Here is a 25,248-nt window from a genome sequence, read left to right as displayed (position 1 = left end):
AGGACACAATGGGAAGGGTTTTTGAAGGGCCAGCACTATTTTGGGAAAAGGACCTTGTTCTGTTGGTAGATCAGTAGCTCTGAGACGTATTTCTCTATGTTGCTGCCTGCCCATCATGTGTTGCTCTGGTGAGGGAGAGAGACCTGTGGTGGTTTGCAGTCTCCCTTAGGAGGATGTCTATAAATGAGGTGCCCTGTGGGCCATGTGAGGCCATCCACTATTGCTCCATGCCCCTTCAGTGTGCCATCCCCTGGTTACCAGGGATCCTCCCCTTGTCCCTGGTGCTTGCAAGGAGGTCCTTAAAAGGTGCTCCATGCTCTGCTATCTTTTCTAGACAGCACAAATGATTTATGTGCTTCTGTGCCTCTTTGGCCCTATTGCTTGCTACAAAAGCATTAGGACATGACTAAAAATTTCTGTGCTTCTCTGCATAAAAGAGCCAGGCCTAGGAGGAGCTTTCTCCTTTATCCCCCAGCATGGCAGCCTTTACTCCTGGTGGTGGGCTGACCTCGCCAAGGATAGTCCCCAAAGTGTTGACTAGTTACTATCTTGGTTTCAGGGTTGCTGAGATACGTCCTGCGGGGAACAGCACTCAGGAACTGTCTTTTTTCTTGACAAATGTCTCCTTACAACCTTGCTGCTCACGTGGGTTATGTGATTTCCAAGCTGGCTGGGAGCCTAGAAGTGAACTCATAGGCCTCAAGGAGCAATAAGTGCTGTGGTGTTTTAACCAGCCCAGCCAAAGTCTGTGTGCACATGTTTGTGTATGTGCATGTGTGAAAGCACTTTCCAGCAGACCATCTATCTGGAATGATAGCCTAGCTCCATTCAATAGTGATGTCTGCTGCAATTCTCTGGTCCCATGAAGAAACCTAAGCAAAAAAAAAAAGAAAGTTCCTCTGGAAAATAGCCTGTTTTAAACTGCACGTCACCTGTAGGTCTTTCTGAGTAGAACAAGTCTCTTGCAAAATGTAGCTTTGTGTGACAAACAAAGGAACTGCTGGGAAAGCTGAGGTCTGAGCTGGTACCTTTGCATCAGTGAGATGTGTCCCAGGTAAAAAAATCTGCCTCTGAAATCGGCTCTTCTCATTACTCTTCCAGGAACTGCAAGAGTCTTGCAAGGGGATTTGAGGGCAGTGAATATCCTTGTGATGGGTTTGGAAGTTCTCTAAGCAAAGCCTCTAATGTGTATGTTGGAAACAGAGTCACTTCCTTTATATTTGCATTGTGCTCTCCTGTAACTGGCTCTGCAGATGCTGGGCTGGCTCCTTTGAGAAAGCAAGGAACTTGCAAAGGTGTTGAATGGTTCTAGTAGGAGCTGAAAGGAGCTGTGAGTGCTTCACAAGCCCATGAGGAGCGAAAAGTCTGTCTTATGGTACCAAAGCAGTTTTGTAGCTGCCAAGAACAAGACAGGAGAGAAAAGCAAGTTTATGCCTTTGCATTTTCCAAAGGTCTCTTAGAGCTTCAAATCCTAGGATTGATGAAGTCTTTGATTTGGGGCCCTCCTTATTTTACAGCCTGTGCACTTGTTGCTCTATTGGGGCCTGAAGAGCCCGTCAAACAGAGTCTTTGCTGAGTGTGCTGGGCTGTGGGCTAGGAAACCTGATGTGGGAATCATTTGACTTGTTTTCAGTGCCTGCACTATGATGAAATAAAGACAGTCTCTCTATGCTTGTGGTACATGGAGCTGAAGGGAACTAGCTTGAATGTGTGGACAGCTGCATTGTGGAAATCTGGCCTGTTATTTGCTTTCCCAAACACAGATAACTGGTACATGGGCACTCTTACCTAAGGCTCTGTTGCTCTGCAAGAATATAGGCATCACATAGGTTCAGTGTCCTATATGCCAGCTCCATATGGATGGCCTGGTGTGTCTTGTGCTGCTCTGGACATCTTATGTTCAGAGTGACTCAAGCCCTGAAGGCAGGGGAGCTGTCTCCCCTCTGTGCCTCTATCTGCCACTGATTTATCCTGGTATGGTGGCAGTTCCCTTCATAACTATTGTGGGCTTTGGAATATTGCCTTCTTTTATGACCTTTTGAAAAATCAAAGAAATTGGATTAGGTTAAAAATCTCCCGTTTCATATTTTTTAGTATTTTTTAGTCCTAAAGCAAGATGTTTGTCCAGAAAACCTTTGGACACTCACTAGGTTACATTCAACAACACCAAAGCCTGGAGGACAAGAAGGCAGTATTGGGAAAGCCAGTTCAGTTAAAACTGGACTAGTGAGTTGTGGACTGATGGAAAGTAACAGCATTCAGCTGTGACTTCAGTGCTGTGAATCCATAGCCATGATCTCTACCCACCTCCTCAATGTGATAGTTGAATAATCCTGTGAAAAGCTTGGAAAATGTTGTTGTGAAATAGACCTCCAGAATTACCCATTTACCAGGCCTGGCCTGCCCTGGCAAGCCCTTGAGCCGTCGAAACTTTTCTCTCTCAGCTTCCTGACAGAGGGTGCACACCATTTCCCAAAGAGGCTTCTGCCAGTGCCAGGAAAGGAGACAGTGTTGCTTTGCTCAGAGTTGTCCTTGTGCTTTTTCCTCCCTCTTGTTACTGAGATAAGGAGTCCGTGAAAGACTGTGCAAAGCACCATGTCGGTTTAATCAGTGTACGAGGGAGAAACTTGATATGCCCTGTTAGTGTAGTCACAGTCCAAGCATGAAATTAAGTGGAGGTGGGGGTGGATGCGATGGAGAGAAATACTGTCCATCTCCCAGGCATGTAGCTGAGAGTCCACAGGAAGGGGGAATTGAGCGAGTGCCCTTGCAGAAAGCCTCTTGGAGCCTGGCAGACCGGGACTGTGGTGTCTTGTAATTATTGCACATAATAACCCAAAGTGGGTCACGCAGCAGTTTTGTGTGACGGTATTAAATGGCACTTTGGGAGGGTGTGCGTGCTGATTACAGCTGGTGAGGAATGCCATCGCTTTAAGAGGGGTGAAAAAACAAGTGAGAACGAAAAGATTTTCTTTGTGCCTTGAGGGATGAGAGGATAGTGTTTTCCCCATCACTCCAGAGATCAGTGGAGAGTTACACACACTCAATCCAGACATCAGAGCTGGAGGCTGCATGTTGACATGGGATTTAATGCAACCTGTCTGCCTAAATTCTTCTTGAAGCCATGGTGCTGTGTGGTGGTTTTTCCTAGCCTGAATTATTGTGAAGCAGTGATGTGCACTACCAGATATTGTCTATCCTTCAGCCTGGAGCTGGCAGTGTTTAAAACTGGTACTTTCAGAAATTTCACTAAACCAGCAAGGGAAAGAGAATATGACCTACCTGATAGTGTCAGCATTGTAGGTCGGTGTAAATTTGCAGATATGGAGCCAATTCCCCAAAACTGGGCTATGGCCAGCTAAAATTTCAGAGATAAGTGAAGACAAGGATGCTCTGGTGAAAGAGGCTTCTCCTGGATGCTGGAGAACTTGATGTTCTCACAGCTGCTGCTGTAGCTGTGTAGCATCATTGAGGAAATCATGTCATGTCTCTTTTGTTTCTTATTCTTAGTTATTCTTGTTAGTTGTCGGAGTGCTCCAGTCCAGCCTTGGTTGGACAGCTTACTCCTGCTGTGGGAAGGAGTTTCTGTAAACTGCATGAAATCATGGGGCTGCTGCACTCATTCTGATTTGATCAAGTAGACCCTCTTCTTTGCCGTCTGCCTCTAGTTTGAAGCCAGGCAGGTTGGAAAGGTTCGTACAGGACCTTTGGATGCAGCCCTCACTGCTGCTTTTCCCATTCTGCCATGCTGTCTCCCAGCAGCCGTGCGGTGGGCCAGTCCCAATCGCTGGGACATCAGCCCGGAGTGGCCGCAGGCGGGATCAGCCGAGATACTTTGCTCTGAAGGAACGATCCTTGTGTTTACCCAGACTGGTGATCTCTGCCATTCTCCAGCCTGGTCCCCTGGATTCCCCGCTGCATCCCCTGCCCAGGCCCTTTGCATGCAGCGTGTTGTGAGCTCCAGGGCTGTGCAGAGTGGTCTCCCTGCCAGACGCGCGGGCGTCCTGCCAGCTGCCCCGCTCCCTTGGGCTGACAAAGGCTGGGGCTGCTGCGGGAGGAAGCGTGTGCAGATCCCAAGGGGAAAAGGAGAGCGAGCACTTTGTATCACTTGACAGGAAGGCCTCTGCTTGACAAAAGAGCACTGCTGACAGGCTCCAAAAAGCAGCCCAGGGTTTATATTTCCTGAGCCAGCAGGACATCCCCAGCCTTAGCACAGAGGGGTTAAATAGATGGGAGTGAGAGCGGGATCCCCAGGTGCTTGTGGACCATGGCAGGTGTGTTACTGATCTGTGCGTGGCTCTTGCTTCCCAAAAGGTGAATTTGCCACCCGTCCCTTCCAGCCCCTGGTTTCTTTGCAGCAGCTGGGGCACCGGGGATGCCGGCACTTTGGGAACCTCTTGCCAGATTTTTCACTTCCCCCCTCTGCTCCCCCCCTCCAAGGCTCGCACAGCAGTGAAGTAATCTGTGACATTCAGACAGCGGGAAGGGGAAGCTGCTGCAAAATAAAATAACAGCATCAGGAAGCGGCACCGTGCTCTTTCCCGCTCCCAGCTGGGAAATGACAACACTTCATTCAGCTGCTCAAAGCCCGGCGCCGGTTCAGCCCTTGCCGAGCAGGGCTGGCTAATAACTTCCCCGGCTGCCCCGCTCAGCACTGCCTGCCCAGTGGGCTTAGGGGTACTGGGAAGATGAGACAGGCGAGATGCCAGCAAAGAGTCGCTTTAACAGCGGGCGCTGCACAATAACACCTGGCAAAACAGTTGCTTGCGTTTATAGCTTCTGTGAAGACCCTGGAGGGTGTTTCTTTTACATTTTAATTCCTGCTAGTTACATTTTGCAGGATTCCCGGAGCTCCCCCCCCTTCCTTTTATGGTGGCTGTTAGTTTTACAGATGTATTGCAACCCAAGGTTTGGGTTTACAGCCCAAATCCAGTGTGTAAAGTGTCAAAGCGAGACCACCAGAGGCAAGCTGACCACTTGGACAGGTGGAGTGTGAGTTTAGAGAGAGGTTTCTCTCCTTCTCCTTCCCCTTACAAACCAACCTCTGAGTGCAAGGCACTGCCTCAGTAGACGGATGTCTGAGTGCAGGAGGCTGGTCCTGCATTTCATCTGTGGTTTCTCTTTATTGTGCAGGAAAGTTGATGGAACCTTCTTTTGTATTCTGCCCCAACCAACAGCCAACAACCAGTTGAACCACAGCTCACAAGCAAGGGCTGCAGTTTGTTCCTGGGGTAATGTAATCATAGAAAGAGAGACACTTAGTTTTGTGGATGCTCAGGTTTGTTGGCACCAATCTGACAGTGTGAGACAGATGTGAAAGGGAGTGTGTGAGAAAGTGGGGGTATCATCTAACTGTAGGCATCTAATTTGGGTATCTAAGTGTGGTGTCTACTCTTTTAGCCACACAGGAGGGTAAAGATAGGCAGTGGAAATAGCTCCAGATATTTGAACTTACACGACAGCCTCTGGAGGGAAACAGTGCTGAAAATGCCATTGCTTTAATGGTTGGAACTGGGCTGGACAGTGCACAAGGGAAGAGCTCATGTGCTGATGAAACAAGGTCTCCTCAGTCATTACCCAGCTCTGCTGATCTGAACCTAAAGTGTTTCTCTGCCTTCCCTAACAGCAACAAATCCTTCAAAAGCAACCTCAATTTTCCCTTCTCTTGTGCTTCCTGCCTTTTTAAAACATTAGGGCAGAAAAAAAAATCAACCTAACACATCAGACCCAATGATGGCACCAGCCAAGCACCTTAACATTGACAGTGAGATCCACAGACTTTAAATCCTCAAAAGCAGATTATATTCTTTGTTTATGCACGACTGGAATGTAAAAATAAGTAAGGCAAAGCCTCCCTTTTACGGCTGGAGTCCTAAACTGCAGATCTGCTGTGGATTTAATGCCTGTTCTCCTCATCTGAATCTGAGGGATACAAAAGAGTCGGCACCTGGTGATAGGCTTGAGGGTCATGGAGATTTTCTGTCCCTTTTTTGGGGTGCCCGCAGTTTCACCTGTGCTGAGACTGGCTCTGGCTTTCCACGAGTCCTTTGCAATCTTGTGGTTCCTTTCTTATGTTGGCCCCCCAAAAGTGCTTTCAGAAATTGCAAGGCACAAATGGTCATAGTAAATATACGAGCCACACGTGTGTCTGTGCTGTTTGGGGTGGGCAGCCTTGCTGCTGACCTCCAAACCAGCCATCTCCAAACTCTGTTCCAGCCTGGGTCGAAGCTGGCAGAGCTTCCCTGTGGTCCTTGTGCTGCTGGGTGGGCACTGGTGGGAGATAGAGGAGGTCATGTGAGCGAGTGTTCTCAATACTGCTCTTGGAGGATGGTGTGGATGAGGTTGCTGTTTGACGGGGTTATTTAAAGATGATGGGTGCTGATTGGAAACAAAATACTGTCCACTAAGGACTCACCAAGATGGCTTTTTAGCCTAGGATGAGGCTTGTCTTCTAGGGATCCTAGATGAGATTTTCCATGAACTTTGACCATGCAGCTCTCAGGGTTAGAATACAATTCCTGTTCTTTTTTATTCAGATGTCTTCCACAGCAGCCACTATTTTTAGCATGCACCAACAACTTTTGGGGGTAACAAAATTGGTGCAGCCTCTCAAATTGTCCCTCCAGCTTGCGGCCCCTTTCTTTGTGTGCTGCGACTTGATGGCATTTCTCGAGACCTTTGTCACCTCATTGCTGTGCTGCCATTGCTGTGTTGCTACTGCTCCACATCAATCAGGATTTCAAAATCTCTGAAATTGTACGTGAAACCAAATATCCACCTTCTGCCAAACTCTGGATGGAGGAGGCTTTCTGTACTGTGGGCTGGGCAGCTGTGGGCCTTTGAGGGGAGAGGCTTGCTAGAGGGACACAACTCAGGGAGCCAAGTGGTTTCTGTTGTCCTATTCACCTTGGTATGGGCTCCACATTCAGCCTGGGTCAATGAGCTGTGTCTGTAGATAAAGAGCTATTCTGGTAAAGTGCACTAAGAGGGGATGTGTAAATGCAATAAACCCTTAAATTTATGCAATATATTCCCGTGACTGAGCCTTCTCTCCCCTGCAGTTGGAGCTTCTAAACTGTTTTAGGAAGTGATCCTCCTTAAATTAAAAAATAATAGAAAGCCACCAGTAAATAAATGGACTGGTCTGACACGGAGGAGGCAAGAGCTCTGCTGTGGGGGCACCTGGCACAGTGCAGGGGACAGGGACACCGCCTGCCTGCTGATGGCTCCAGCCCGTTAATCTGAAACCGCCGTGTGCCAATCTTGGGACAGTTTTTAAATAGCAAGTCAAGAGGGAAACCACGTTTGTCTGGGTCTGAGGAGGGAGCCAAGCTGAGATAGTGCTGCTTGCCAGAGTGTCTGGGCAGCGTGGATGGAAAGGGCTCCCGCTTCCCGGCATCCCAGCCCCCGCATGGGTTTTGGCTTCAAAGGTGACTTTTTTCAGATAAATGTCTACTGATGTGGAGGTTGGGAGAGGAAAAACTGGCAGCTGAGGCAGAGAAGGGCTTGTGCTTTGCTCTGGTGGCTGAGGTCGTGGTGCAGACCTGCTGCAATGGGTGCCATGAGGAGCTGGGTGGGGTGGGGCGGTGGGTAGGGCATCACATGGCAGATGGAAAACACATGGTGGATGTAACATGACATGGTGGGTAGGGCTGGTTTATTTATTGAAATGACATGCCCTGTGTATGTGTGGGTGGGGCCAGTGCTGGTGAGGGAGGATGGGGGATTGCAGCAGTTGATAGAAGGAAGAGTGAGGAAAGTCCTGGTGACAATGGGATCCAGCTCCAGGGCTGTGAGCAACAAGGGCACCAAGGTTTTTGGAGGACAAGGGATGAAAGTGTGGTCAAATAGGAGCAAGATTTCTGAGCCACAGCAGTTACAGCCTTGTTTTCTGATGTTTCTGGCCAGGACCAGCTCTTGTCTCATCAGATGTCCTACACTTTCATTTAGAGGTTGTTTATGGGATTTGTCCCATTTCTCTGGCAGAAGTTGCACTAATGAATGAGGCCTCAGAGCTTAAGTGGATCCCTGGGGCCAAGGGAGTGGGATCAGTCCCTGCTCCTGAAAAAAGTGCAGGAGGGACCCTTGAAAGTTGTCTCTTTCCAAAGTGGGAGGAGGCCATGGTGAACCCATCATCCCAGCCTCCTGCAGTCCTCAAAATTGCTTTTGCTTAACCTGCTTAGTGGCCATTTTCACCATGTGGATGTTCTCTTCCCTCTTCCAGGGACTAACTGGGACATGGAAGCAAGGCTAAGGTGGGAGCTGGGGACTGGTATCTGTCTCAAACTGAAGGGGTGCAGTGGTGGAGTTGCTGTCCCTGGAGGTGTTTAGGGAAAGACTGGACGTGGCACTTAGGGCTGTGGTGTTTGATCATAAGTTGGACTCAATGATCTCAGAGGTCTGCTGTGTGGCTGGGGTGTCTGCATGCCCTGCTGCTGGCTGCATCCTCCCAGATGTGAGCTGTATCATGTGAAGTATTTCCAGTTCCTTGTGCTTGTTTGGACCAAGCAGATCAGAGGAACACCTTCGGCCGAGAGTGCTCTCCTCATTTATTAGAGCCTTGACAAGTTAAATAGAGGTAGAGATTAAATATGAATGGGACTTATGTTGGAAAGCTCAACCTTAGAGACTTTAAAGAAAAGGGAGTTAAAGTAATAGGAAAGTCTGACTAATAGGAGGAAAATCTGAGGTAGGCGCTCTTGTTGTCCCACTTCCCTTGTGGAGCAGAAATGCTGGGGTAGGGCACCTGAAAGGTGCCTGGCAGATATGGCATCTCCCTGTTCAGGGTAGAGCTGCTGTCACAAATAAGCATCATCATTTTAAATTTTCTTATAAATTTGTCCTTCTGAAAAAGAAAACATTAAAAGCTGTACACTTTTGCAACTTATATGCAATGCAGTTTGTGAATCCTTTCCGTGTGCTGACAGATTTCATCTGTCTGTCTGTCTTTGGTTATTAATTGCTCAGGATTTAAACACGAGTTTCTCATTCATTATCTTTACTTTTCATCAATACTTGTCTGATGGTATGAATAGCTATCAAATTGAGCTAAGTATTACCAATTCATGGCAGATTTGTGTATTATTTGCATGAAAACAGCATTATTGCTGCCTGTTTAAATTAGAGTGACTGTGCAGTGTTGTTAAGGACAAGATCAGAATGAGTCCAACTTTGTGTCAGTGTAACAGCAAAACTTGGACTACAGGCTATTTTTTGCCATTGCCTAGGAAGGGGTTGTTTTTTTGGTAATTGATGGTCTTTTTTGTTTCTTTTTCTAAAGCATTTACTGAAAATGTGAATGCCATTTTAAGGGTGTTTCTTTAGCAAGGAAATGAGTGATAAATAGAAGGCAAAGTTCTTCATTCCAAGGAAGCACTGCAAATCCACACCACATCTGCTGACTTCAGCAGAGTCACACCAGGTTTACACAACACTCACATTGCAGCTGGGCTCGTGTTGTGCATACTTAGAGAAAGTTAAGTCCCCACTAGAGGTGATGGGAATATTTTTGGGAAATGAAGCTTTCCTGAAATTGTTTTTGTACTTTTGTTGAGACCAACATACTTGTGTTAGAAGAAAATGTAAATAGGAATATCTCAAGAAAAGCCAAGACAAAGGAAGAACAAGGCAGCGTGGTGCTACTCATCTTCAGTTCAGGTTGTTGGCTCAGGATATGGAACTCCCTGATCAAATGTCTGATCTGAAATGAAATGTACTTTTAAAAGAGGGAGAATGAGAGAAACTTGACCCTGCGTCTCTGACAGGTGGTAAACTGTAACCTCATTCCTGAGTAAAAGCTGAAATAAGAGTAAAATCAGAAAAGCAAGAGAAGGAAGGGACTTCATATTTGGCCATAGATGGTGCAGTGTTTTTGTTCATTGCTTGCTATGCTTGTGGAGATACACAGCCTTCCCTCTGGTGACCTTTGTGGCAGCCTTCATCACTTGGACAGCTTTCATAGTCACCTTTTACTTGAAGGTACAATAGCTATTGGGCAGTCTCAGTATCTGAGTTTATTCATGTGTTGTAAAGTCAGAGTGTTTGCATACTCTCCATAGATTCCATGAGAACTTAACAGAATCAGAGAATAGCTGAGGTGGGAAGGAACCTCTGGAGACCATGTAGTCCAAATGCCCTGCTCACAAAAGGGGCAGCTGGAGAGGCCATGACCAGCCTGGTTTTTAATACCTCCAAGGTGGAGATATCTGTAGTCTGTCCTGGTGCATGGTTCCTCCCCAGCTGTTGGATCTTGCATATTCCATATTCCATTGTTGAATTCTTTGAGGCTTCAGTTTCCCCATTTCTCCAACCTGTTGAGGTCCCTCTGAATGGCAGCATGACCATCTGGTACAACAGTCACTGCTCCCAGTTTTGTATCCTCTGCAAACTTGTTGGTCCTATTCTCCAGGTCATTGATGAAGATTCTAAACAGTACCAGCCCCAGTATTGACCCCTGGGTAGTGACTGGCCTCCAGTTGGACTTCATGCTTCTGATCACAGCCTGTTATGTCTGGCAGTTCAGTCAGCGTTCACCTTGCTGTCCATTTCTCTAGTCCATACTTAATCAATTTATCAATGAGGATGTTGGGGAGACAATACCACAGGGCTTGGTATGTTGGTCGTCCACTGTACTGATCAGGTTGTTCATGTGTTTGCTTGGCATTCACTGAAATGAACCATTAAAACAACAAAAAAAAAGCAATTAAAAAAAAGAAGGCAACATAAAGCTTCTTGAGAGTTGATAATGCTTCCTCTCCCCTGTTGCTTTTTCTGTGGAGATTTTAAGCATGGGGAGGCAGGGGCTGTATCTCTCTTTGGAGCACTGAGAGTCTCTGTTTGGAGAGATGGAACAGGCAGGAAAGAGGGAAGAGCCCAGGGCTCATTGACAGGCAGCATGTGGCTATTTTTGTGGGTGGGAAACCTTTCCAGACCTGATAGTTTGGAACCTGGATGTGCTTCTGAGAGATAGCCAACCATTCCTAGAAGTAACCTTTAGCACCATTGCTGTTGAAGTCTCCATACTAACATCCTAACCCTGCTGGAGTGCAGCCTTTTCATTTCTTGGTTGTGACAGCAAGCTTTATTTTCCCTTTTTTTTTCTTCGCCCAGTCAGTCCATTGAGTCCCTCTTAGAACAAGCTGTCCTGCTGGGGCGTTGCAGGGCAATTAGATATTAGGTGTCAGGAGCAGATAATGGGCAAACACATATCAGGGAGGATGGCACTTAGCTAATCACTGGCTCTCTTTGTCTTACAGGCTATTTCAGGGAAAAACAACAACAATGCAAGAAAGGTCCCACTGCAGTGTCTGTGGTTGAGGTTGGCTGCTGTTACTTGAGGGCTGTGTTGGCATTTCCATTCTGACTTCACGTGGTGCTTTCCCAGTGGCCTTGTTTTCACAGCTGCCCCATGACTGGGCAGGAGCTGAGTGGCAAAGGAACGTAGCCACAGTTCTGGCAAGACCTCGTTGTCAGCACATCTGTCTGGATGTGATCTGCTGGATCACTTTTGTGTTGTCTTGTTGGTTTCCTCGGGAAAAGCAAGAACTTAGGTGTGGAGATGTATGATGGGAAAAGAAGATGAGCTTTTAGGATAATTAGCATCATCCATGAAACTGCCACATTTTATATGCCTGTTACATCAGAAGCCTTTAGGGATGAAGTTGCATCCTTAGGCATTTTAGTATGTTTAACACTTGATTTTCTGAATCTTCAGAATCTGCCTAGTTTGGGTGTCTTACATCATCTTTCTGGGATCTCTTTCAGCAGCAGAGAAAAAAAAAGTGTGTTGAACAAAGTGTAGAATGGCAGACCTTACAAACACAGATTATTTTTCAAATATTCTTTACCTAAAAGTAATTACCTCATACTAATTAGCCTTTTCTAAGTGGTGAATTTCTGGGGAGGCAGCTGTGTGGATGTTGTCAGTCAGGCTGCAAAGTCTAGCTCCTGGTGAAATGAGAGCTCAGTTGAGCCTCTCCAGTGAACATGAGTGTTGTTACTCCAAGGACTTGCCCTGGGTACCCCAGCTGGTTGAAACAGTGGAGGAAAAACAGGAGAAGCTGTATATGTGTGACAGTTTGGAGAAAAAACTTTAAAGGGAAATGGAAATTCCATCTTCCTGCTTGCTGCTGTCCCATGCAAAAAAAAAGAAATCCTGCCATGTAACTCCTGAATTGCAGGAATTCCTGGAGTCCCAGCAAACCCTGTCTAATCTTTCCCAGTCCCTCACGTATCGCCTCTGAATGTTTTCAATGAGTTCCCAGACCTCGTGCTTTCTTGCTCCTGATAACTAGCCATTGCTGGGATGCCAGAACCACTGCATTGCATAGTTCAGCTATCAACAAAAATATAGTGAGATAAAGGGGATGGTGTAAATGAGGGTGGCTGTGGTAATGCAGATGTCAGAGATACTCAACTGGCTTTCCCAGAGAAGTTCTTCAAATGGGTCAAGTTACTTTGGGAAAATAGTATCTAGCCCTTTTGACAGTGTGAACATCCGTAAGAACATCATGCAAACATTTCTTCCTGTTGAAGAGTCAGGCAGCCATCAAATATGCCCTCAGTGCTTCAGTCTTGGCAAGACAATGACACCTTCACTGTGACTTTCTGAAGATGGCCTCTTGAGTGCTGAGCATGTTTGGGAAGCTCAGAGTTGTAATTGAAGATGAAAAGCTGGCCTGAATGATGGGCAGTAACTTCTCTTGAGAATTAAGCCCATAAAAAATGATATTAGATAGAGGGGCTGAAGGATTTATTGAAATGACTGAGCGATTGTAGGATCGCAGATGCCAAAGAGGAAGAATAGAGCTATTGGGTCTTCCTGCCAGGTCAGGACTGTTCCATGTAGTGTCTAGTCTAGCAACCTGTTCAGTTGTTTCGAGTGATCGTTTCCATTGCTTCCCTTCTAAGACCCTTGTGTTTCCTGATAGGAAAATTAAGTAACAATGAGACCTAACTGCCAGGCTAAATTTTTCTTCTGCCTAATTGCTGGCTATTATTCTTATTCATTTCATGGGAAATACACACTCAGAGAGAAGGGATCCCATGGGGTCCCTTAGATGGCGTGCCATTGTCCGTGGTATTTTCACCAGTGCGACACCGGAGAATGTATCTTGGCATTTCTGTGTTTGTGCCTGTCCATGTCCAGTGGGTGTGATAATTTGGTAGCTGAGATACTTTATACAGCTTGGTGTGAAGAATGATACTGAGTAGGTTTTGCGTTGAGGTCTATGGCCTGTGAAGTTAAATAACGTAGGAGTGGTGATCTTGGTGTTGAAACCCATTTCTGGGAACCAGGATGGGCAGAGTCTCTTCCTGACTTTGCTGCTAACTTGGGCAAATATCTTTAAGCTATGGTGAACTCCTGAGTGAAATAAGGGTTTGTTCCTCCTGATCCCCATCAGAGGGATACTCAGTTTCTTGGCAGCCTAAGTAACAATGTGTAAGGCACTACTGTGTGTCTCTGAGCAAATGTGCTCTTGGCATGTGGAAAGCGCAGGGCAGAGTGTGTCCATTTAGTTTCTAATAAAAGACATTTGCATTTGAGAATGTATGCAGAGCTCTGTTGACCACTAAGCAGTGGTGGCTTGATCATATTTGGGAGTTTGTAGCTGCTATGGGCAAGGTCCAGGGAATGATTGAAGCATCTTGTGCCAAAGAAACTCTGGAGAAGTGCAAAAGACAATGATTACACTAGTCCAGGATTTTATCCACAGGTCTCTGGCTCAGAATGCGTCTTGTATGCCTTTGTGCTGAGTAGGGGAGGAAGAAGGAGGAAAGAAGAGACTGCAGCCACCTCCTCCAGCCGAGGGGATGCTGTGCTTCGCCATTTATGGAGGGGGATTGGCTTCAGCTGTGAAGGCAGCTGCCAGTCTGCCCCTCCTGACCGTTATTTAATGCTTGTTAAATGAACACAACCTTTAGTTTAGGTTCAGCATTTCACTTGATAGCTCTCTGTGCAGCCACCGGGGCTGGGAAAAGGGAGGGAAGAGGAATCCCAAGAGCAGAAGCAAGACAGAAGAGAATAGTAAGGGAAGGGAAAAAATATAAGGACATTGTTTCTAACAGCACTTAGTGGCCTAGATTTTCCTTTCACAGCTATTTCAAAAGTCTGCTTTATTGTAGATCCATTCAGCTTTTATTGGTATATAGTACACTGTGTGGTAGCAGCCACTGTTGTCTGCTCAGCTCTTAACATGATACTCTGCCAGATGGCAAGAATATAAACCTGCGTTTGTACTCTGGGATTGATCAAAGTTTTTTTGCTGTTGTCACCCCTGTAAGATTGTCACAGATGTAAGGCTACTACGCCCTGGCTCTCATCCCTGCAACCTTCCCGTGTATAAATTCGGTACAGTGCCCCTTTTCATAGCAATGTAATGCCCACATTCCTTAAATCCCAAGAATAGCCCTGTGCAGGGGAGGATGCACTGCAAGGTATCGCCAGTTTTTTAGACAAGGCTTGTGCAGGGGTGAGCGTAGGGAGTGGAGTTGGCTGGGAGGAGGGTAGATCAGATGTAAATCAGCAACCCAGTTTGAGTAACTAGGCTGGTTTACTCCAGTGGAGAACCCAGCTTGGGATCTCAGCAGGAATCCCCCAAAGGAAAGGCATTTGGGAATGATTAAAATAATACAAAAGGCAACGATTATTCAGTGGTTTTGGATGAACAAAACATTGCAGAGGAGAGAAGCTGTTTTGGAAAGGGATATGGAGATACAGGGAGGTGACACAAGGGTCCTGCTCTCTGCAGACACTTTACTCAGGGCAATTTAATTAATCTTTAATTCATATTTACTTTCCCATCTGCTCATTCCCACCCTTCTGTGGCTTTTGCTCCCTACTCTGACACCCTTTCTCTTGGTGAGGGCTCACGTGTGCCAACAAGCTTCTGCAAAGAGCCCTGGCAGTTTTGGATGGCTGCACCATAGGCAGCTCCTTTCCTTGAAGTAGGAGAGGCCTGGTGTCCTGATCAACCTCCCTGGTTGCTGTAGGGAGACCACTTATATTACAGTATAAAAATCCAGGGATATGGTCTTTGCTCAAAGATGGTCTTTGCTCTAAGAGGGTGTCCTGTGGCCAAAGCTTGAATGTCCACACTGGACAGAGGGAAGCAGATGAGAATCATGAGCAATTTTCTTCCCTTTGCCCTCTAAGGAAAAGACTTGTAACTGGGAGTATCAGGGAGAGGGAAAGCGATGTCCAGAGGTCTGCAGGGCTGCAGAGAGGGCAGTGGGCCCTAGTTTGGAAATTAAAGTGATCTGGAGAATTTAATCAGATGCCAGTACCCAGTCTGTGGTGGTAGAGGTCTGGGAACAGTGCTCCAGCCTGTTACTTTAGATGGTTTTTACAAGACTGCACTGTTGTAATCCCACCTCACACAGCTGGACCAGAGCCTTGTTGTGTGGTAAGGAGAGATGAGCCCCTTCAACATGTTGCTGTGTCTGAATTGCCTCTGGGAAGCTTGGGCTGATGGATGTTGGAAAAATGGCAAAAGCTGCCAGTTTTGTCCTCCTGTCATTTTCTTTCCTTTTTTTTTTTAAAGTTGGGATTTTTCTCACGTTGATGGGGATGAGGGGAGAAGAAGCCTGATTCGGGATGATTTATGGCTCCAGGAGAGGCTAATTTTTTGGCAAACTTTGCATGAAGAGCCCCCAAAGCATGCCAGCTGTAATCGGCCAAGCTTTCGAGAGATACACTGAGGGAGATAATGTTTTATTTATCCTTGAACAAACAGGCTGATGGAAAATGTGCATGTCCCAGACAAGGGAATTCTCCCTCCTCCCTCTGCCCCCTCACCACAGTTCAGGCTCCCTGGGAGCAGCTGGGCTCTCTTACTCCTGCAGTCCCCAACAGCTTCAAATTCACTTCCCTCAGCGCCTTCAAAGGAGGTTTTGATAAATGCATTACACTTTACAGCCAGCCAGGCTCTAATTGCCAGGAGGATTACGATAAGCTTTTTTCTTGTTGTTTCAAAACAATCTGGAGGACAGCGTGCCCTCCCTGTGCAGACACCCCCCCGGCTCGACCACAGCTGGGCAGAGGGGAGGCAGCAAGGTGCCAAATTCACCCTGATTATTGCACTATGCTGGGGGTTATTTGGTTACAGTCCAGCCCGAGTGTTGTGGGCTGACACTTGCTGCAGACCTGCTGGTGACCTGCGCTCGATGGGAGACTTGTGCCAAGGCAGCTCCTCCGTCGGCCGCCAAGCGTCCTGGCACCCCTGGGGTCTCGGGAGTCCCAGCAACAGACCTGCCTCGTGGGCCAGTGAAGTGGAAACTCAAGAGGTCTGTCAGCCCCTGGGAGCGATTTTCTTTCTCCAGCCATGTGGTTATTTTGCATGTACAGTGAGGTTTTTTTTCATTTAAAGGACGTTCCTGCTTCTTTGCCGCTAAGTTTAATAACCACGGTCTGGTTAAAAAATAATGCAGGGAAAAAAGCAGAGCTGCCTTAGTTTGTGATCTAAAAATAGGGAAACCTACACCAATAAATTGAGAGGATTTAGAAGCATAACCATAAAGCCAAGAAAAGTTTGCCAGGAGCTATTGAGTGACACAGATTCCAACTCCCTGCTTCTTCTAGTTTTCTTCTTTTAAAGGTGAACTGAACAGGTTTAGATTACTATTTTGCTGCTTTTGACTACAAATGTAGTTCAGGGAATTCCCATTGTGACAGTTATCAATAGAGCTTCCTTTGCCATTTTTATTGTTTCTATTTGTAACATATTTTAAATGCTTTACCATCAGCAGAGAAAATGCTTTGTAATCCCTATTTAACCCTTAAATATCCCAATGTAGGATTGATGTACTTGAGATTTGTTCTAGTAGAGGAATTCAAGAACTTGTAACCTCAAGGGGAGAAAGACTGGTTTGGTTGTTACTGTTCTTGTTTGGTGCTTAACAAACCATTGTTTAAATCTTTGTGAATCGGTCACCTTCCTGACTGATGTGAGAGAAATCCCTCTTGTCTTTGCCATCACCAGCATGTGGATGAGTTTCCCAGGTGTGAAACAAGGATAATGATGCTTAATAGAAATACTTCAACTGGAAAATGCCAGGTTGCCTGTAATCAGCTTGCTCTGGAGAGACGTGGCATCCAGCTCTGATCTTTGAGTGGTGAATGGATTGGAGACCCTGAGATGGAGTTTTCCAGCCTCTAAACACCATGTTATGCTCTTGCGCCAAAACTGTTAGTGATACCCTTTAGCAAGATTTACCCTGCGGACCCTTCTGGAAGAACTCTGCCAGGAAAGTTCCTGGAGGTTGAGCTTTTTAACATGAGGCTGGGTGGTTTCCTGGTCAGTGACTGACCAGCTGACTTTATTGGTTCCCATCTGTTCATGCTCACTGATAATTTCCAGCATGGCTCAGCAAGGTGCTTTCAGACAAGATGAGTTCCACTTAATTTCTCTGAGTGGTTGGCATGAGCCAATGAAGCTTTGTTCAAACTCAGCATCAACTTTTCATCAGTTTTGTCAGTAGGCAATCAGTTTTCATATCTAAAGCAGATTCTCAGTTAGTTGACATCTTTAATTAAAAAATGTTGCATTTTACCCAATTTTCTTGGCTACTCAGATGCCTTTGATTGCTCAGGGCTTCAAGATTTGCTGTAAAGCCCTGTATAGTGCCGAGATGGTATTCTTGGGCTTGAACTCACCTCAGATGACACTGTGCTGGTTTCACTAACACTGTGTATCAGACAGCTTGCTGTCCAGGAGAGCCTCATTTGCCTTTTTTTTCTAGACAGTGTCTTAGACTCAGCTGGAATCTGTTTCTCGGATGCCTTGAGTATGAACAGAGCTGTTTAGAAAGCCAAAGGCAGCCTGACAGACAAACAAGGAAATGTTCAGAGAACTTTGAAGGTGATGAAAAGCAAAGTTATTCTAGATAAGCTCTGGAACATACTGCCATGAGATAATACCAGGGCCACGTGCTGGTTGGGATTAAAAAATGTCGATATGTTGATAATGGGAATATCTGCTCTCATATTACCCAGTTTTTCTTTTTTAAGGGATGTTAATCCTGATGCTTTAAAGGCATATACTGAATACTGAGGATACAGTTATTAAAGGAGTGCTATGCAGTCAGTGACTTCCTAGTGTGAATATAGCTGCTACAAGAAAACCATGCTTTGCCCACAGCAAAATTGCCCACAGAATCAGTGCCTAGATGATAACCTAGCTGGCAAGACCTTCAAATTGGGAAGGATGTGAGACAATACCTACATGTCTGATCTGTCAAGCAGATCTCCACTACTGTCTGCATGGCTGAAGTACCTGGATATTTCCAGTGTGCTGAAAATGAAGATGAAACAGATGAAATAGAAGTATGGTTTGGCTGGATATTTAGATGAGTGTTTCAATCTGAATTGGAAACGTGACCTCTGGATAGGTATGTACTACATGCTTCAAAACTGGGTCAGAGATGTCAGAAGAAGGTTTTCTATTGATTTAAGGGGATTTGCCTCTGTATTCTGACCCACAGTAATCTCCCTAGAGCTCCTCTTGCTACTCTCTCATTTCAGAACAATCCCATTTGTTTTTAACTCCCCCTCCCTGTCCCAGTCACCCCGGCACTGAACAGTTTATTTAGCAGATGTTGGCCCAAACTTTCAAGCAAGGGTAAACAGAGCTAAGGTCAATCTGAGAAACACAGCACTCCAGGAGAGCTGCTGCTTTTCAGTGCTGCTGGCGAGCCTGCATCCTACTGGAATTGGAGTGAATCTGAAAAGACATGGATAGGATTAATCCCTGTGAGGATAGCAGAGTGTATGTATCTGAAAAAAAAAAATTAAAAAAAATCACACAGAACAAAAATGTAGAACCTTAACATGAACTGGGTGAAACTATACCCTCCTTATATTTCCTCCCTTTGAAGACCTTGCATTGTGTATTCACAGCCATTACCATATGAATCAATGATTAAAAAAACCCCAACCCAATATCTTGATAAGAATCCAACTTTGCTTTACTGGGCCATCCTATAGGGTAACCAGAGCGAGCTCCTTTCACTCCAGCCATTGTTGGCAACACAGATTATGTTCTTCAAAGACTGTCTGTCTCTTTCAAACACAAGGTCCATATCTTGACTGAACATTAACGTTACCTGATAGGCCCTATGTCCAGCTCCACCGTGCCCTTCCTGGTGAACCAGGCTTTATAGCAGAGTCACAACACGAGCAGAGGAAATAAAGAGCCTTTGTGCTCCTCCTGGGTCCATCCCCTGAAGCTGATCAGGCACTGGGATTGATTACCAGGCAGGTAAAGACCTGATAACCTACTAAATCTGTATGAAGACCCCTTTCTGACGACTTCTTCCCCTGATTTGCATTTCAGGCCTCTGTCTCATTTTAGAAATGATTTTATCTGGCTTTCACTATAGTGCAAACTGGAGGAAGTTCACATGAGAAGAGGCAGCAGGGAGAACATAAGCTTGAAGGCCATTCCTGTAGTACCATACAAATAGAAATCAAGGCCATAATCTGCTATTTAATGTGCAGCAATGATTAGTTCAACTCCTCTGCTCCACAAGTACTAGAAATTAACATTCACTTACCATCACATTACTAAATTAAATAAATTTACAAATACATAAAACTAAATCAAACAAGTTATTAAGGTTGCAAAACAAAGAATTGAAGAAAATGTCCTTTTCTGCCTTAATTCAGCTCATGTGTGAATATGCCAAATCATAGAATTTCTAATTAGATGTTCTCCTATTATTTTTCTCTCATAAGGATGTAGTTATATGTCCCAAACATTGGGAAGTCTTAGCCAAAACGATTCTGTGTGGCAAAATTATGAGCAATTAAACTTTTGTCTTCATCAGTTTCAGCAACCTGTTCATTCTCACCACAACCACAGGGACTTGTGGTAGCTGTTATGTATGGGAGTCCCATATGTAACTCCTCAATTTCTTTTGTTTGGGATAGCAATAGCCCTTGAAGAAATTTTGTATAGGAAGGGTGGGGTTTTTTAAAAATACTTTTTAAAAATGCCGGTTCTCTTTTATGGACTTGTGGAACACCTAGCAAATAGTGATGAAGTTTGTTCAGTGCCTCTTGTCTCTCTGCAAGGTCGGTGCGTGGCAGCTCCTAGAAATGGGTATGGTTTGTGCAAAGGGCTGTGAAAGTGGGACTGTCCTCTGTGCTGTTTGTGCCCATGTCTGCTGGAGGATGCTTGCCAAAATACGTGAAATAACTGTAGGAAGTTTTCTCCTGTCTTCTGTATTTGGGAAGTGACCCAACAGGCCCTAAAGCTCTTACTGCTGCATTACAGGAACTGTGAGGAGAGGTGGAGCCTTTCTCGCCTAAACCCAGCAATTATAAACAAGCCACTTAGCCAAAACATAAAAGATGGTGTAAATGGAAGTATGCCTTCCCTTAGGGTTTTCCATCAGAGGGTCTGTTTCCCTGACATCCAGCCCTGGGGAACAGCCTGCTCTTTTGTGAGCGAGTCCTATGGGAGGTCTGAGGAATTTTGAAGCTGTCAGGCTGTAATACCCTGGGTTTAGCTTTTTCGAGAAAGCACACTGTTTTCCAGAGAGTGAAGCCAGATTGCTGGTTTAAAGCTGCTACATTTCACCAAAAGAATGCTGATTATTTCACAGTCATGCGAGCGCCTGACTGGTAAAACGTGTGGGCAGTCTGTCCACTTTTTTTTTTTCCTGTTTTTTCACTGATTTGGCTTCTTAATACAATGCCTGAAGATCTTTTGAAAGGGCCAGAAAAATCTGCTGACGGCTCACGCAGCTGATTTGACCCAGAGCGCCTGCTTGGCTGAGCAGAAAGATGACACTGCAGCAAAAATGTTACTTTAAGGGAAAAGAAAACAGGCACAATGCTCCTGCCATTGTTCCCAGTCTCTGTTCTGGTGCCAAGCTCTGCACTTAGGAAAACACAGAGGTACCAGGTTTTAACCTTTCGCCTGCTTCCCGCAGGTGTTATCTTTTGCTCTGAATAGGCAGGATGAGGTCCACAAATCTCATTCAAGCCTCTAGCAGCCCCGCTGGCTATGAAAAGACAACTTTTAGTGGGTTTTGTAGGGAGGAGCTTAACAAGATTTTCAGCAAAAAGAGTAATTTGCTCAATTTTAATCTTTCTAGGTTTCAGTGTAATATCGGGTGAAGCCATTGGTGCCTTCTCTCCCAGCATTGAAAATTAATGGAGGTGGTTTAGCGTTGGGATATCCAGCCTATGATGAATAGGTGCCATGGAGCACGCAGATTTCTCTGTAATTTAACTATATTTTGTCACTGACAAAGGAGTAAAAAAAAAATCTGAAATGGCTTTGGTGAGACTCCCGTTTAAATAGTTATTGTTTTGAGTCAAAATGGTTTGTGGAAGGAGAGCAAAGTGCTCTGACTTCAAAGCTTGTCATTGTAAAGAAATCTGATGGTGAGTGGTCACGCATACCTGAACGTCACTCCTACTGCAGCAAAGCCAAAAGGGCTGGCAAGCAGCCTGGTCCTGGTCCCATTACAGGCAGGCTGAGAGGTCCTTAGCTGGTGTAAATCACAATAGCTGTGTGTGATTTAGAGATTTCTTTTTTAAAAAGTTATTGACTGCACTGGGGGCTGGATCGAGCCCCTTACAAGCCCATGGGAGCTTCTTAAAACCTTCTGATCCTTTTATTTGTTTAAATCTCAGAGAAATCCTTTGAGCCCAAGAAAATTTGTTACAGGTATGAACAGGACTTGCTGTGTTTTTTTCAGTTTTCCAGGCTGCCTTGCCATCCTGTTGCACTTAACAGGACACTGATAACTGCCCAGGTGGGCTGTTTGTGTCCTCTGTATCTGCTGCGAGAAACTGAAACTGCTGCTTTCCTGCATTCCTGTAGCTCAGCTGGGTGCTGTCCTGGGCTACTGGGGCAGAGTGATCAGAGTTCAGCAATGTGTCTCCCTGTAATATCTGAGCAGTCTCTGTGTTCAGCTTGAAATATGCAGACCACAGACTTTTTTTTTCTCCCCAGTAGATACACAAGATACACACGCAAGGTAACAGGCATGCACACTCCCACCCTGCAGATCAGGTAGCTCCATCCTGCAAGGATGATGCATTTTGCAAGGATAATGCAGCAGTGATGACAAATGGGTGCCTCTAAGTATTTAGAGGGTGCCTGGAAGGCAGATAGATTATCTCAGAAGCACCTCAAGCTAATCCTGCTCAAGAAAACCAGTTTTTCTTAGCCTCTAATCTACCTGCTGAAACTAGGGTGGATTTGGTGTGCCTTGTTTTGGAAGAAGTGGGAAGTAAGATGACATGCAAACTGGCAGTTCAAGTCTGGAGATTGATTGTTTGTCATTGGGTGTGGAAAAATTGGAAGACATTTAATATTCATTGCTCAGTAGTCATTTTTGGAGTGAATATCCTCCTGTGCACTTGGAAGAGATGGGTGTTGATGAAAATTCACTGCCACAAGCACCGCTTCATGCTGTTGTCAGCGAGGGCACTGTGTATTATTCTGCACTGGTCTTGCTTTATAAGAAGTTTGAAATTATTCAAACTTTGCTTCTTGGCCTCTGTTTTGAGCATAGTGTCAAACAAAAGTGTTGGAAGTGATGTGCACACAACTGGGAAGATGCTACAGGAGGAACTATTATTGTGGCTGCCCAAAAGATGGCAGATCTATCTTCTGTTGCTTTTCTGAGATGAAAAACCAAAACTACTGTTCTGCACTGGAACAAACCCAAAATGTTTCACTTTGTTTTCCCCCACAGGATGGAATGTCAACAAAATGTCCCTTTTGGATTGAAAATCTTGACCTTTTCCATTCCTCCTGGCCACTACACGAGTTCGCTGAAACGCGCAGTTACTTATCCCTGTTTCTTCAGGAACAATTACCTGAGGCCATCCTGGCAGTAGGAGGTTCAGCTATGCCTGTGCTGTGTTGCTTGAATCCCAGTAACCTCTCCTCCAATGGCAGCAATGCCTTCCCTCATGAAGCTGTAGCTCAATTTTGCCAGGATTCTCCCTGTTTGTAGATCAACCCATTAAGTGTCACGTAACCCCCACCCCATCTGCAAATCACAGTTTAACTAAATATCAAGCTATTCCCCCCCTCCACTAAAATAAATCTTCTAGGCACTGTAGCTGGCATGTTCAGGGTTGTTTTTGTCATTGCTGGTTTTGTTGTCAGGTCATGATAACCTGACCATAGATGTATATTTTAGTTGAAGGAAACATGGGGCTGATTCTTCAGCTGAGGTTCATGGCAGAGCTACAATTGCATAGCTGCACCAATTTACTTTAAACAAGCTTCTGCGAGTTTTTAAAGTGCCCCTATCCCTGAGGAAACAGTTTCAAGAGAAAAAGAAAAGCCTGGACCAACCGACTGAGGTGGGGGGAATGGAAATAAAGAGAGAAAAAAGGCATAACCTGTGCTCTCACTGGACTCTTCTGGTAATGATGTTACCTAGGACTCTTCTGGTGCTTTCCCCTGCTGAAAATCTAACCCCCATATTTAAAAAATTAAAAAGAAAAAGAAAAAAAAGAGATAAATTCCACCATCTCCATTATATAGATGGGGAAATGAGGCAGAGAAAGATGAAAGGACTTTGGCCTATTCAGCCCACCAGGAAAAAACCCAACATCCAGGTCAGCCAAGTCCCCGTCTTTACACTTTGGTCCTTAGGCCTTGGCTTTCTAACTGCCTTGCACCTGTGTAAATAGGGAGGCAGGTGCAAAGTCCCGGTGTGCTGTGGTAGCCGTCCGTCAGGAAGGCAAGTACACGCAGAGGTGTCGTCAGAGGGTGGTTGAACAATGTCAGTACGTCCTCCCCACCTCTGCTGCCTGCCCCAGACAGTATGGCTTGTGTCCTCCCCGAGCAGGAGGCATTGCCCTTGCAGTGTGAAAGCTTGTAGTCAGCACAAGAGATTTCATGCTCTGTCTCTTGAAATCCAATATGAAGCAGTTGCCTTCTCTCCATCCCACAGGCTCATTACACAGCTCCGTGTGTGGCCTCTCCCCATAATTAACCTGAGGGGGTTACTTTCCTTTTCTAATTTGTAGGAAGTGGCTCATGACATCTGTTGCAGCCCTGAGGCTCCTTCCTGCAAACCTTTAGCTGGTTCTCACTGAAAGAAAAGGCAACACAAAGAGGTGTAACAATTAACCGACTTGAGTCCTGCCTTTGAAAATAGCATCTTTCAATTGCTCAATAAAAACCTACTGAGAGCAGAGGAGGGTGAATATTTCTTTTTGAAGGGAACCATGGACTTAAACCTCGTGACCACGTATCTTCATTCCTCTTCTTGTTAACACTTCAGGGAAAAACAACCAACAAAACAACCAACGTAGGAAGAGTTTTGAAGTGTTTTGTTTTATTTATTCTGTTTGTTTCATGGTAAAAAGTTATAGTAGCCTTCTTCCTGTCTCACCCTTTCTCCTTTGGAGATTTGTATTTTGCAGTTGAGTAGTGTTATGACAATGCAAAAACCAAGAGACAGGAAGGTGGGCCAACCTATTCTGTGGGAGGGAAATCACTGAGGTGGGTGGGAAGCTGGTTCTCACCGGACAAGCTAGTTTGAGGTGACACTCTCCCAGTCTCACTTCTTGGAGCTCTTTATTATTATTGTAAAGTCAGTATTCCTCAGGGCATAAAGAGAGAAAAGCTGTACAGGTGCATCTGTGTGTGCACTAGAGCTGTGAGAGAATATGTAAGTGCTATTGTTACTGATTTATTACATGGCTTGAAATGAGATTTTTGTGATCTAGGCTGTGGCTGTTCTGGGAAACATAAATTTCCATCCTGAACCTAAGAAGTTTTTTATAGTATTTCAATTTTTATACGCTTTCATCCCAGATTTGTACTTTTCTTTAAATTGGCATCTTCTGACTGAAATGCAGGCAGCTGTAAAATGGTTGTGCTGTAATCTTGTCCAATCTCTTGCATAATACGCTTCACAAACTCTCACATGGTCCTTTCTGCAGTGTTTTTGTTGGGCACAGAACATTGGTTGTATGTAGATAAAAAAACCTTTTAGAAAGCTGTCTACTTTGTGTTTGCAGCAGGCAGTTGTAGCGTGAGTCAGGCAGCTCCGACCTCCGCCAAGGCTCGTGATACCTTAACAGCAGTTGTGTATGTGTGTACCGCCGTAACAGCAACTGAATGAAAAAGGCTTTGAAGTTCCTGGCTGGCTGAGGAGCAAAAGTCCCTTCGTCTTTCAGCACCAGTCACACTTGCCAGGCCATCCGGCGCTGCTGAAAATCCCCCTCCCTTCTCTTGATTGTGAACGTAATGAAGATGACTGATA

At 45.4% G+C, this 25,248-nt stretch overlaps 1 protein-coding gene across 3 annotated transcripts in view; it reads left to right on the top strand.

Annotated features, from left to right (window-relative positions):
- The window catches only part of FGFRL1 (fibroblast growth factor receptor like 1), a 171,812-nt gene that overhangs the window by 27,887 nt on the left and 118,677 nt on the right, over positions 1–25,248 (top strand). The window lies entirely within an intron of this gene.

Source organism: Neopelma chrysocephalum, unplaced genomic scaffold, assembly GCF_003984885.1.
Source record: "Neopelma chrysocephalum unplaced genomic scaffold, ASM398488v2 Primary Assembly neopelma1_142, whole genome shotgun sequence".
Taxonomy (NCBI): Eukaryota; Metazoa; Chordata; class Aves; order Passeriformes; family Pipridae; genus Neopelma; species Neopelma chrysocephalum.
Note: the sequence above shows the minus strand (reverse complement) of the source record. Positions and strands in the feature narration are given on the sequence as shown.